This window comes from Arachis ipaensis, chromosome B9, assembly GCF_059453495.1.
Source record: "Arachis ipaensis isolate K30076 ecotype BB chromosome B9, ASM5945349v1, whole genome shotgun sequence".
NCBI lineage: Eukaryota > Viridiplantae > Streptophyta > Magnoliopsida > Fabales > Fabaceae > Arachis > Arachis ipaensis.
In genome coordinates, this window is record NC_142444.1 from 77,501,324 (window position 1) to 77,515,146 (window position 13,823).

Below are 13,823 nucleotides of genomic sequence, written 5' to 3' on the forward strand. Positions count from 1 at the left end.
GCCATAAGCAAGCCAATTGGGTAGATTTCCATGTTTCCTTTGTTTCAATCAACCATGGATGAATTAATGCAATTTCATGAGATTTTATGCTATAATTGTCATATATTATGAAAGAATAACAAACTCATGATTTTGAGCATAGCTTTGATGTGTTTGGTTGATTGATGATAGGTGAAAAGAGTTTTGAAGAAGGTTGAAGGAAGAAGGAATGGCTAGGAGTAAGAGAGAACAAAAAGTTTGAGCCAAAGTTTGCCTCAAACTTTAGCTCAAACTTTTGGAAGAGTTGAAAACACCCTAGAGAAAAAAAGCTTGAGCCAAAGTTTGCCTCAAACTTTAGCTCAAACTTTTGGGAGAAAAGCTTGAGCCAATGTTTGCCTCAAACTTTTTGGCAAACGTTGGCGCCACACCAACATACCCAGGGGAGAAAAAAGCTTGCGCCAACGTTTGCCTCAAGCTTTTTGGCAAACGTTGGCGCCACAAGGCATACAAGGGGTATACTTCCAACAAGAATAACTTGAGCTACAGAGCTCCAAATGAGGTGATTCAAAAAGCAATGGAAAGTAGGAATCGAGAGCTTTCCAAGCATATATGGCACTGCATGGTGGACACTAAAATTGAGGAAGAAAACTGCCCCGCAATGAGCATAAACGAACATGGTGGCAACCTGCAGTGAGGCCAACTGACCTCTGCACCTTCGACAGAGTATAACTCGAGCTGTAGAGCTCCAAATGATGCGCTTCCAACGGCATTGGAAAGTAGACATTCAGGGCTTTCCAACAATATATAATAGTATGGGGTGGACAATACTTTTGAGCCTCCAGAACTGGCGTTTTCGACCACGTTTGAGGCAAACTTTACCTCAAACGCTGCACACCAAAGCCAGCGACCCTGTCCTCTTCAAAAGAGCATAACTTGAGTTGTAGATGTCCAATTGAGGTGATTCTAATTGGGTTAGAAAGCTGACATTTAGAGCTTTCCAACCATATATAATAGTCTATAGTTGGCATGAAATTGGCAACATTGACAAGAGGACAAAGTAGCACCCCACACATGCATACAAGGTGATCCACGTTTGGCTAAAAGTTTGACCTCAAACTTTAGCTCAAACGTGGATATCAGCAAAAGGGGGTGGCTGATATAAAAAGCTTGAGCAAAAGTTTGCCTCAAACTTTGACTCAAGCTTTTGTGCTTTATGTCCCAATTCACAATGGGTTTCTCTCCAACTCCAAGTGCAATCAACAAAGGCCATCTTCAACCCAAATCCAAAGCACGCAAAGCTCATTATCATCACTCAAAGGCACAAGAGATAGATAAAATAGGAATTTCATTTAATTGTAATTTGTCTTTAATTTCACTTTCATTTTTATTTTCATTTTGTAAAAAGCCTATATAAGACATCATTCTCATTTTAGAAAGGGGGCTCGGATAGAGAGCATTGAGAGGCTGGCTCCACGAGGGAGCACTAGGATTTGAGAGCTCTCTCTTAGTTTTCATTTTTGTTTTGAATCTTGGGTTGAGAATTGAAGAAATTCTGTTTCAATCTCACCTTGAGAATTCTCTTTGTTCTTCTTCTACAAAAATTTTAGTGAATTAAGGATTTGAATTCAACACTCTGTTTACTGCTTTCGTCTTAATTTCTTTTGCAAATTGTTCTTTATTGGATCAAGGAAGGACTTGAGATCTAGACTTGTTTTCTAGTCTCATTGAGCCCATGAGATCTTCAATTTCTCATTGAGATTTTGAAATTGAGCCAAGCTGCTCTCTGTTTTGATTTTAAAGTGATTTTCCAAATCTGTTGAACCTGCTGCATCTTTTACTTCTCTGTTTGATTGTTATTTACACTTTCATGTTTGATTTCATGAATCCCAGTACCCAGTTTCCTTTATTCTTCTTGCAATTTAACTTTCCAGTTATTTGATCTACTGCTTTCTTTTAATTTCCAGCATCCACTCCCCTTTAATTTCATGCAAATTTACATTTCTTACAATTTAAGTTTCAGCTATTTTACTTTCTTGCTCTTTAAGTTACTTGCCAATTTACATTCTGCAACATTAAATTCATTGTCCTTTAATTCCTGTTGGTTACAATTTCACACAATTCACATCAATGTTAGCTTGACTAAACTAATCACCCACTAAAGTTGCTTGATCCATCAATCCCTGTGGGATCGACCTCACTCCCGTGAGTTTTATTACTTGATACGACCCGGTATACTTGCCGGTGAGATTTGTGTGTTTTGGAAATTCGTTTTTCCACAAAAACACCATCAATGGTCATCTTACAAATCTCAGTCAGGCGGATTCAAATAGTTATGGTGAACTGATAGTTGAAATATAATTAAAATATAAAATGGGATAGAGATACTTATGCAATTCAATGGTGAGAATTTCAGATAAGCGTATGGAGATGCTTTTGTTCCTTTTGAACCTCTGCTTTCCTACTGTCTTCATCCAATCATTCATACTCCTTTCCATGGCAAGCTGTATGTTGGGCATCACCGTTGTCAATGGCTACATCCCGTCCTCTCAGTGAAAATGGTCCAAATGCGCTGTCACCGCACGGCTAATCATATGTCGGTTCTCGATCATGCTGGAATAGGATCCAGTGATCCTTTTGCGTCTGTCACTACGCCCAGCACTCGCGAGTTTGAAGCTCGTCACAGCCATCCCTTCCCAGATCCTACTCAGAATACCACAGACAAGGTTTAGACTTTCCAGAACTCAAGAATGGCCGCCAATAATTCTAGCCTATACCACGACAACTCTAATCGTAAATCAGGAGGCTAAGAGATAATTATTCAAGCTTGCTTTCATGTAGAACGGACGTGTTTGTTAGGCACGCGTTCATAAGTGAGAATGGTGATGAGCGTCACATAATCATCACATTCATCATGTTCTTGTGTGTGAATGAATATCTTAGAGAAGGAATAGGCTTGGGTTGAATAGAAAAACAATAGTACTTTGCATTAATTCATGAGGAACAGCAGAGCTCCACACCTTAATCTATGGTGTGTAGAAACTCTACCGTTGAAAATACATAAGAACAAGGTCTAGGCATGGCCGAATGGCCAGCCTCCCCAAATGGCATATGAATTCGAAAATAGGGAAAAAGAGACACCTAATACAATAGTAAAAAGTTCTATTTATACTAAACTAGTTACTAGGGTTACAGAATTAAGTAAATGATGCAGAAATCCACTTCCGAGCCCACTTGGTGTGTGCTTGGGTTGAGCATTGAGCTTTCACGTGTAGAGGTCTTCCTTGGAGTTAAACGCCAGTTTGTAACTTGTTTCTGGCGTTTAACTTTGCTTTGCAACTTGTTTCTGGCGTTTAACGCCAGAATAGGGCAGAAAGCTGGCGTTAAATGCCAGTTTGCGTCATCTAAAATCGGGCAAAGTATGGACTATTATATATTGCTGGAAAGCCCTGGATGTCTACCTTCCAACGCAATTGAGAGCGCACCAATTGGATTTTTGTAGCTCCAGAAAATCCACTTTGAGTTCAGGGAGGTCAGAATCCAACAGCATCTGCAGTCCTTCTTCAGCCTCTGAATCAGATTTTTGCTCAAGTCCCTCAATTTCAGCTAGAAATTACCTGAAATCACAAAAAAACACACAAACTCATAGTAAAGTTTAGAAATGTGAATTTTGAATATAAACTAATAAAAATATAGTAAAAACTAACTAAATTATACTAAAAACTATGTAAAAACAATGCCAAGAAGCGTATAAATTATCCGCTCATCACAACACTAAACTTAAATTGTTGCTTGTTCCCAAGAAACTGAAAATCAAATAGGATAAAAAGAAGAGAATATACTATAAATCCCAAAATATCAATGAAACTTAGCTCCAATCAGATGAGCGGGACTAGTAGCTTTTTGCCTCTGAACATTTTTGGCATCTCCCTTTATCCTTTGAAATTCAAAATGATTGGCTTCTATAGGAACTCAGAATTCAGATAGTGTTATTGATTCTCCTAGTTCAGTGTGTTGATTCTTGAACACAGCTACTTTATGAGTCTTGGCCGTGGCCCTAAGCACTTTGTTTTCCAGTATTACCACCGGATACATAAATGCCACAGACACATAATTGGGTGAACCTTTTCAGATTGTGACTCAACTTTACTAAAGTCCCCAATTAGAGGTGTCCAGGGTTCTTAAGCACACTCTATTTTTGCTTTGGAACTTAACTTTAACCGCTCAGTCTCAAGCTTTTCACTTGACACCTTCACGCCACAAGCACATGGTTAGGGACAGCTTGGTTTAGCCGCTTAGGCCAGGATTTTATTCCTTTGGGCCCTCCTATCCACTGATGCTCAAAGCCTTGGATCCTTTTTATTACCCTTGCCTTTTGGTTTTAAGGGCTATTGGCTTTTTCTGCTTACTTTTCTTTTTTTTCTTTCTCTCTCTTTTTTTTTTTTATTTTCGCCATTTTTTTTCACAAGTCTTGTTATTCACTGCTTTTTCTTGCTCAAGAATCAATTATATGATTTTTTAGATTATCAAATAACATTTCTCCTTTTTTATTATTCTTCAAGAGCCAACAATTTTAACATTCATAAACAACAAATTCAAAAGACATGTGCATTGTTCAAGCATTCATTCAGAAAACAAAAAGTATTGCCACCACATCAAAATAATTAAACTAGTTTCAAGGATGAATTCGAAATTCATGTACTTCTTGTTCTTTTGTAATTAAAACATTTTTCATTTAAAAAAGGTAATGGATTCATAGGACATTCATAGCTTTAAGAAATAGACATTTAGATACTAGTGATCATGTAGTAAAGACACAAACATAAATAAAATACAAGGCTCAAAAATCGAAAAACAGAAAAATAAGAATAAGGAGATTAAGGAACGGGTCCACCTTAGTGAGGGTGGCGTCTTCTTCCTCTTGAAGAACCAATGGTGTTCTTGAGCTCCTCTATGTCTCTTCCTTGTCTTTGTTGCTCCTCCCTCATAGCTCTTTGATCTTCTCTAATCTCATGGAGAATGATGGAGTGCTCTTGGTGTTCCATCCTTAGTCGTCCCATGTTGGAACTTAATTCTCCTAGGGAGGTGTTGATTTGCTCTCAATAGTTCTGTGGAGGAAAGTGCATCCCTTGAGGTATCTCAGGGATTTCATGGTGAGGAATTTCCTCATGCTCTTGTTGAGGTCCATGATCTCTTGTTTGCTCCATCCTTTTCTTGGTGATGGGCTTGTCCTCATCAATGAGGATGTCTCCCTCTATGTCAATCCCAGCCGAATTGCAGAGGTGGCAAATGAGGTGAGGAAAGGCTAACCTTGCCAAAGTGGAGGACTTGTCAGCCACCTTGTAGAGTTCTAGAGGTATAATCTCATGAACTTCCACTTTCTCCCCAATCATGATACTATGGATCATGATGGCCCGGTCTACAGTAACTTCAGACCGGTTGCTAACAGGAATAATTGAACGTTGGATGAACTCCAACCATCCTCTAGATATAGGCTTAAGGTCCGGTCTTCTCAATTGAACCAGCTTGCCTCTTGAGTCAACTTTCCATTGAGCTCCTTCCACACATATTTCCATGAGGACTTGGTCCAACCTTTGATCAAAGTTGACCCTTCTAGTGTAGGGGCGTGCGTTTTCTTGCATCAATGGCAAGTTGAACGCCAACCTTACATTTTCCGGACTGAAATCTAAGTATGTCCCCCGAACCATTGTAAGCCAGTTCTTTGGGTTTGGGTTCATACTTTGATCATGCTTCCTAGTGATCCATGCATTTTCATAGTACTCTTGAACCATTAAGATTCTGACTTGTTGAATAGGATTAGAGAGAACTTCCCATCCTCTTCTTCTAATCTCCTGTCGGATCTTCGGATACTCGCTCTTTTTGAGCTTAAAAGGGACCTCAGGGATCACCTTCTTCTTGGCTACAACTTCATAGAAGTGGTCTTGATTGACCTTTGAGATGAATCTCTCCATCTCCCATGACTCAAAGGTAGAAGTAATTGCCTTTCGTTTCCTCTTTTTTGAGGTTTCTCTGGCCTTAGGTGCCATTGATGGTTATGGAAAAATAAAAAGCAATGTTTTTACCACACCAAACTTAAAAGGTTTGCTCATCCTCGAGCAAAAGAACAAAGAAAGTAGTAGAAGAAGAAGAAAATGGAGGAGATGGAGTGAGAGAGTGTATTCGGCCAAGGGGGAAAAGTAGTGGTTGTGAAGTGTGAAAATGGAGTAGTGTTAAGGGGGTTTATAGGTGGGGTTTATGGGGAAGAGGTAATAAGGTGATTGGTGAAGGGTATTTGGGGAAGAGGTAATAAGCTGATTGGTGAAGGGTATTTGGGGAAGAGGTAATAAGGTGATTGGTGAAGGGTATTTGGGGAAGAGTGTTATGAGAAGGTGTGAATAGGAGAGAAGAAGAGGTGGGGTAGGTGGGGATCCTGTGGGGTCCACAGATCCTGAGGGGTAAAGGACTTAGCATCCCTGCTCCAAGTAGGCGTGCAAAACGCCCTTAGAATGCATGTCTGGCATTAAACGCCAACTTGCTGCTTGTTTCTGGCATTTAACGACAGCTTGATGCTTCTTTCTGACGTTAAACGCCAGTTTGATGCTTCTTACTGGCGTTTAAACGCGAGTAAGCTCTTCCTCCAGGGTGAGCTATTTTTAATGCTGTTTTTCATTTTGTTTTTGATTTTTCAGTAGTTTTTGTGACTTCACATGATCATCAACCTAAAGAAAACATAAAATAGCAATGGAAAATAAATAGATATAATTAAATAACATTGGGTTGCCTCCCAACAAGCGCTTCTTTAATGTCAGTAGCTTGACAGTGGGCTCTTATGGAGCCTCACAGATACTCAGAGCATGATGATGGCCTCTTAACACCAAACTTAGAGTTTGGTTGTGGCTTCCCAACACCAAACTAAGAGTTTGAATGTGGGGGTTTTGTTTGACTCTGTATTGAGAGAAGCTTTTCATGCTTCCTGTCCATGGTTACAGAAGGAGAACCTTGAGTCTTAAATACATGGTAGCCCTCATTCAACTGAAGGACCAACTCTCCTCTGTCAACATCAATCACAGCTTTTGCTGTGGCTAGGAAGGGTCTTCCAAGGATGATGGATTCATCCTCATCCTTCCCAGTGTCTAGGATTATGAAATCAGCAGGGATGTAAAGGCCTTCAACCTTTACTAACACGTCCTCTACTAGTCCATAAGCCTATTTCATTGATTTGTCTGCCATCTCTAATGAGATTCTTGCAGCTTGTACCTCAAAGATTCCCAGTTTCTCCATTACAGAGAGTGGCATGCCTGACCCAAAGTCACATAGAGCTTTCTCAAAGGTCATGGTGCCTATGGTACAAGGTATGAAGAACTTTCCAGGATCCGGTTTCTTCTGAGGTAATGTCTGCCTCATTAGTGCACTCAGTTCATTGGTGAGTAAGGGGGGTTCATCCTCCCAAGTCTCATTACCAAATAAACTGGCATTCAACTTCATGATTACTCCTAGATACTTAGCAACTTGCTCTGCAATGGTGTCTTCATCCTCTTCAGAGGAAGAGTATTCATCAGAGCTCATGAATGGAAGAAGGAGGTCCAATGGAATCTCTAGGGTCTCTGTATAAGCCTCAGATTCCTTTGGTTCCTCAAAAGGAAAATCCTTTCTATCCAAAGGACGTCCCAAGAGGTCTTCCATACTGAGATTCACGTCCTCCTCCTCCTCTGGGCATTCGGCCACACCAAGTAAGGTTATGGCCTTGCACTCTCTCTTGGGATTTTCTTCTGTATTGCTTGGGAGAGTACTGGAGGAGTTTCAGTAATCTTCTTACTCAGCTGACCCACCTGTGCCTCCAAATTTCTAATGGAGGACCTTGTTTCATTCATGAAACTTAGTGTGGTTTTGGATAGATCAGAGACTATGGTTGCCAGGCCAGAATGGCTCTGTTCAGAATTCTCTGTCTATTGCTAAGAAGATGATGGAAAAGGCTTGCTATTGCTAAACCTATTTCTTCCACTATTATTGAAGCCTTGTTGAGGCTTCTGTTGATCCTTCTATGAGAGATTAGGATGATTTCTCCATGAAGGATTATAGGTGTTTCCATAGGGTTCTCCCATGTAATTCACCTCTGCTATTGCAGGGTTCTCAGGATCATAAGCTTCTTCTTCAGAAGATGCCTCTTTAGTACTGTTGGGTGCAGCTTGCAATCCATTAAGACTCTGAGAAATCACACTACAAGAAAACAGCTCTATTGCCACGCTTTTAAAGTGTGGCGAAAAGCTGAAAAAAGCGTGGCGATAGCTTTTTGCCACACTTTTTGAGCTACTGCCACGCTTTTGAAAGGGTGGCCTATCAAAGGGTGGCGGCTGCTCTATCGCCACGCTTTTGGTGATCTATCGCCACGCTTTATTTTTTGCCACGCTTTTGCAGATTGTCCCGCTTAAAAAACGTGGCCATGTGCGAGAGATACGGTCACGCTTTTAAAGCGTGGCCATAGAGAGATACAGCCATGCTTTTAAAGCGTGACGATAGCGGGAGATACAGCAACGCTTTAAAAGCGTGGCGATAGCCTTGTCAAATTTTTAAAAAAAATCTTTTTTTTTATTTTCAATCCTTTTGTATTACCAAATCTATAAATATAGTATGCAATTTTTATTACAAGATAAATTAAACAGTAATTAGTGACAATTTTTGGTATAATTGTTTTATACACTAATCCTTATACAAAACTTTCCAGGTTTTTTCAATAACAAAAAACCCTTCAACCTCCTATCCATCCGAAATTCACTAACTAAGCAAAACGCATGTATAATTACAAAAGCAATGGAAAATTAATAGCAGGTCTGGTGTCTCAAGATCACGTCAGGGTCCCTCATTTTCTGTATTTTATATTTTTCTTACAACCTTGTGCCCAACAAGTACATAACCGAGCTCAATATCCCCCTATCAGAATGATTCCCAGCAATGTTTGGTGGAGCTAAAAAAAATAATACCAACATCAACAAAATGATTTCATTTCCATTTAACAGAACATAATAATGAAAATGCTGACAATCACCGACCAAAGACATAACAATGAAGAAACAAGGAATAACCCCATTGGCAAGCAAGCTCAGTGCTTTTTTTTTCTTTTGCAAAAAAGAAACAAAAAAAAGGCAAAAGGAACCATTGAATTACCATGCAAAAGGGAGAAAGGAATCTAACCAATTGGCAATGCAGGATGCAATGCAAGTAGGTAGAGATCAAATTTCAGGAAACAATTTAAGCAGAAATTAGGTATACTCGTCATGTTAATACGAGAAGGTTCCAAAACTCGACGGACAGAGTCAGAATTACCTCTTAAATGGTTTTCTTTAGATCAAAAGCATCTTTCACTCGAGCATCCAAGAAGGCCCATGTATCATGGAAGTCTAACAAGAAACAAACGAAAGATGTATTAAGAAATGTCTTCACTTGTTACAACACCACATCAGAGCCACAAACAGCTTGTTATCCATCTAAATATAAGATACTATATTGATGGAGTGAGGTGGGGTGGGGCATAAAAGAATAAATTCGATTGTTTTCCCCCTGATTACATATTTTATCAAGATACTACTCAAATTCATTGCCATGAGAAAATTGGCTACTATGACAGGCTCAGTTCAAGAAAATAAGGAGAGTTTGAGAGAATGGACAATTGAACCCAGTTAATATTTTTCGGCTATTCACATACTGAAAAAGAGAGAAGGAGCGAAGGGGGGAATCAAATGGAACTGAATGATCGATGAAAGATATCACAATCGACAGAGTGATTACCATAAAAAGAAAAGCACAAAAAAACACAATAATGGATGGAAAGCTTAAATCAACCAAAAAATACGAGAAAATTTGTATGCTCAAAAAGAAGGGGCAGAAAAACAAACTAGGAGATGTATCTGTCAGCATAAAAATCTCGGTTGTCGAGTATATTCCTGCCAGGACAGTGCGCTTGGCATACCAATCAATATCAGAAGCATTGTCACCTGCAGCATGCCAAATCTCATCCACCAGCATTGCCCTCTGCTTAAAACTAGTTGGAACATTCACTGGTTGAGCCTGTAATGCAAGATATATATATATATATATATATATATATATATATATATATATATATTAAAAAAAAAACTCAAAAGCTGCATGCAAGATTTGGCATTTGTGTTGCAGGAACATCTAGATAGCTTTGGCTCTCCAAACTAGCTTCCATGGTCATTTAAAAAAGAATAATCATTAGGAAACCTTAAATCTATAATAAACAAATTTGAATTTTCTTCAAGTATACCTATCATAATGTAAAATCCTGAAAATTTTATAAGGTTTAGCCACTTCAATATCAGAAGATGTGAATTTAAGTCCAAACCTTAGCAAATTTGTCTCGAGTTTAAGTCACTATAAACCAAATTTTCAATTGTTTTTTAAAATATTGGTTTTCTAACATTTTTGTTTAAATAAAATGATAAAAGAGCAAGAATGAAAACAGAACCGTACCTCGTGAAAGACACCAGCGGGACTATCCTCACAGCTAGCTAGAAAGAAGCCACCCAAAGTGTTTCTGTATCAAGTAATAATTAATGCAGCCTCTGTTTAATTTCAAAGTTTAACATAATTTACAAGTCCTATCAAAATTCAAAAGATTTTAGAATGATTTTACCAATCTTGAAAATTAACCAAACAAAAATATCCCTGAGTTCACGTCAGCAACAGTTAGTCTTCTAAACTGACGACATTTCTTGAATTCAATATTTACAAATTGCCTAAAGACTCAAACCCATAAAAGAATTGCTGCATTTATAATCTAAAGAGAGAAATTACTATATTGGGCCTACCCAAAAGCTTCAGCCAATTTGAATTCTCTTGGAATGTATCTTCTAGCTTTCTCTGCCTTCACAAGATGGAGTTAATACAAGGCGCTGATAAACAAAGAAACAGAACAGTTAATGAAAGAAACAATTCCCAATTCCCACAAATTAAAGTTGAACATACATAAACAACACTTAGAGAAAGATTCATTGACTAAAACCATGATAAATTTGACAAAATCGAAAGTAAAAATAAATACTTAGAAATGGGAAAATTGGATAAAAAGGAAAACATACCACATTCAATAGAGAAGAAACAATTTTTAGGTGTCCAACAGCCACATAACCCAGCGCTAAGACATCCAGAATTGCAGCTTCTTGAATGCCTTTTGAGCCGGCATTCATCCATCTTTGACCACTTCATAATTTGCATTAAGTAGGTCAAGAGCATCATCTCTTTTTCCCTCAACTCTGTCTCAAATTCGTTTATTCTGTGGAACACAACTTGCAGAGTCAAGGGTTATTGTTGGAAGAGGTGAAGAACATGATGATTATGATAATGAGATTATGAGTAATAGAAGAAGACTCAATTTTCATGAGAAAGTGAAACCTGATAAGATAGATCCCTAATAATTCCAGAATCATTCCCTAAACCAAGAACAAAAGTTGTATCTATCATCACAGAATAACCAAATATTTAATCATCGAGTCAACACTCAGAATTCCCAGAGTTGAAGAAAGTTGATAGGTCCAATGATCCATTCATAAACTAAATGGTCAAGGATCATTGCTCAATTAAAAAAAATAACAATTAAAAAATCAAATACCCAATAAACTTTGCGATGTAAAGGCCTTCTGCCACAATAGAAGAAGAGCTCTACGAAGAGGAATCATCAGATCAACATAAACAAAAGCCGTAATATGAAGAAACCATTGTCAAAATAATCCAATTCCAATAGTGAAAAAGGTAGAATCAATCAGAAAAATATGCTCATAGTATAAGCTACCAAAAGCCATTTAAGAAGGACAATAACAAAAGGAAAAAAAAGAAAAAAGAACAAATGGAGAAGAAAAACACATTGAACAAACAGAATGACAATTTAGGAGCAACCAAGTTTTCCAAAAGTTTGAAACTTGCAGCTGTTCATTGTTGGGGGTTGCTTACTGGTTGGGTTAGCCATGGAAATAGCCCTTGAAGTCAAGTCCACTCTTTGTTTTATGAGTCTTGTTCCTTCGCCGAATGAACATATATACATATGAACCAAATAATTGGTCAGAACTTTTCTCAACCACATGGCAGAGTCATTCAAATGAGAGCGTAAATATTGGACTCATCGACAAATATTCCACGCACAAATGAATAATAGTTTCGTAAATCTCAAAACATTTTTCAAATGCTGAAAGTACTGTATTAAAGTGAAAATTAAACTGGGAAATATGTCTTGTAATTAGTGTCAGTAATTGGCTTTACTATCAGTATTGGGAATAAGATATTTATTATGAAACTATATAAGACTTGTTAAAAAAATATCTCTACATAATCAAATTATCAATGGTAAGGATGAACATGCACAAAAAATGAACCACATGGGATGAACTCCAAATAAGATTTCACTAGCTACTAATTAAGTTTTAATTGCTATTCTACTGGTTGCAAGGGTTAATGCATCCATTTGACTCGTTGAGTATATCTACCTGAAATCCATATCCCTCACAGATTTGTGTGCTCTTGGTTCATCCAAAATGTTGTTCATGCTAGGCCACTCCATAATTCTGATATGCCCGTCCTGTACTTGTTGCAGACAGAATTCAAACATACAAGATCAAACTCTAGAAACGAACGCTAGAAATGCCACACAACAAAGAAACATAATTGAATTGAATGGATTTCAAAGCGCTACATTCTGAACCACCGGTGGCAAATTTAGATCCATCAACACTAAAAGTAATGCAGTTTTGAGAACCGATATTCTGCAGAGGGGCCAGTTCTTTGGCCAACAGCTTCATTTTTGTTTCATTACCATACAGCTCAAACAATCTGCATGAGCACATAGAAATACGTCAACTTATATTTGATTTCTTAGTTAAGTAAAAGTGAAATATAAGCTAACCATGCTTAAGAAGCAACTATGGCTATTGTCAAGCATTCCCCTACTCCAAGGAAACTAGAACAAGAAACCATCAAAATAGTATGGTAAATTGATATAAGGTATCGGAATTCTGATTGTGAGATTATTGAAAGTGACAGTAACTGCAACTATGAAATACAAAATTGAGACAAATCATTAAAGAACTTTTCAACCGATAAATTTAGATAATAGGTTCAATCTCGAAGCTCATAAGTAAAGACACTTACTTGCAGCTACCATTGCTGAGAGAGCACACAAAATCGTCCTTTTTTAATATTAATAATGGAAAACATTCAGATCGGGAATCGTTTCTGAAAATCCTAGAAAGATTCGGAAACCAGCTAAGCTATTGCAAGTATGATATGAGAGACTGTGAGGGATTGCAGTTACAATTAGAAACGAGAATTCACATGAAAATGCAGCGAAGAGGAAGAAGAAGCGTTACCTGAGAGAAATTGAAAAGAGAAACAAGGTTGAAGAGTGAGGAGCTACCGCCACACACACACTGAAGCACCGTCCTTCTCTTCGCTTTCTTCCATTACCGTTTTCATTCTGTCCAAACACGAACAACAAGGAAGGATATGGTCGCCAGAGCAGGAAGATGGCAGGAGAGCGACGAAATGAAGACGCTGGTACGTAAAAGACAAGGAGACGATGAGGAGACAGTGAGAGGCTAATGACGCTGATGCTGTTCGATGTTAGGGCAGAGGCGACAAGAGACAAGGCGGAGGGGAGGCTAACAGCGCAGCGAGGGCGGTGAAGGTGACGGCGAAGATCTGAGCTCTTCCAGGGTTGTCATTGATGAGAGTGACGGTGAGAGTTGAGACTGGGAGAGTCCCGATCGAAGCTTTTGGCCAAGTTTGAGGGTGATTAGGAGGATTCAGGAGTTACTGGGTTGGGGGCCGGGTTATTAGGG

The 13,823-nt window shown here is 38.5% G+C and overlaps 1 long non-coding RNA gene across 1 annotated transcript; it reads right to left on the minus strand.

Moving 5' to 3' along the window:
* Positions 1-12,499: 12,499 nt before the first annotated feature.
* LOC148545094 (uncharacterized) lies at positions 12,500-13,150 on the minus strand. The gene is made up of 3 exons (XR_015899334.1): positions 13,135-13,150; positions 12,692-12,816; positions 12,500-12,565 (listed from the first exon to the last, which is right to left on the minus strand). It is a non-coding gene; the product is annotated as an uncharacterized LOC148545094 (long non-coding RNA).
* Between the last annotated feature and the right edge of the window lie 673 nt (positions 13,151-13,823).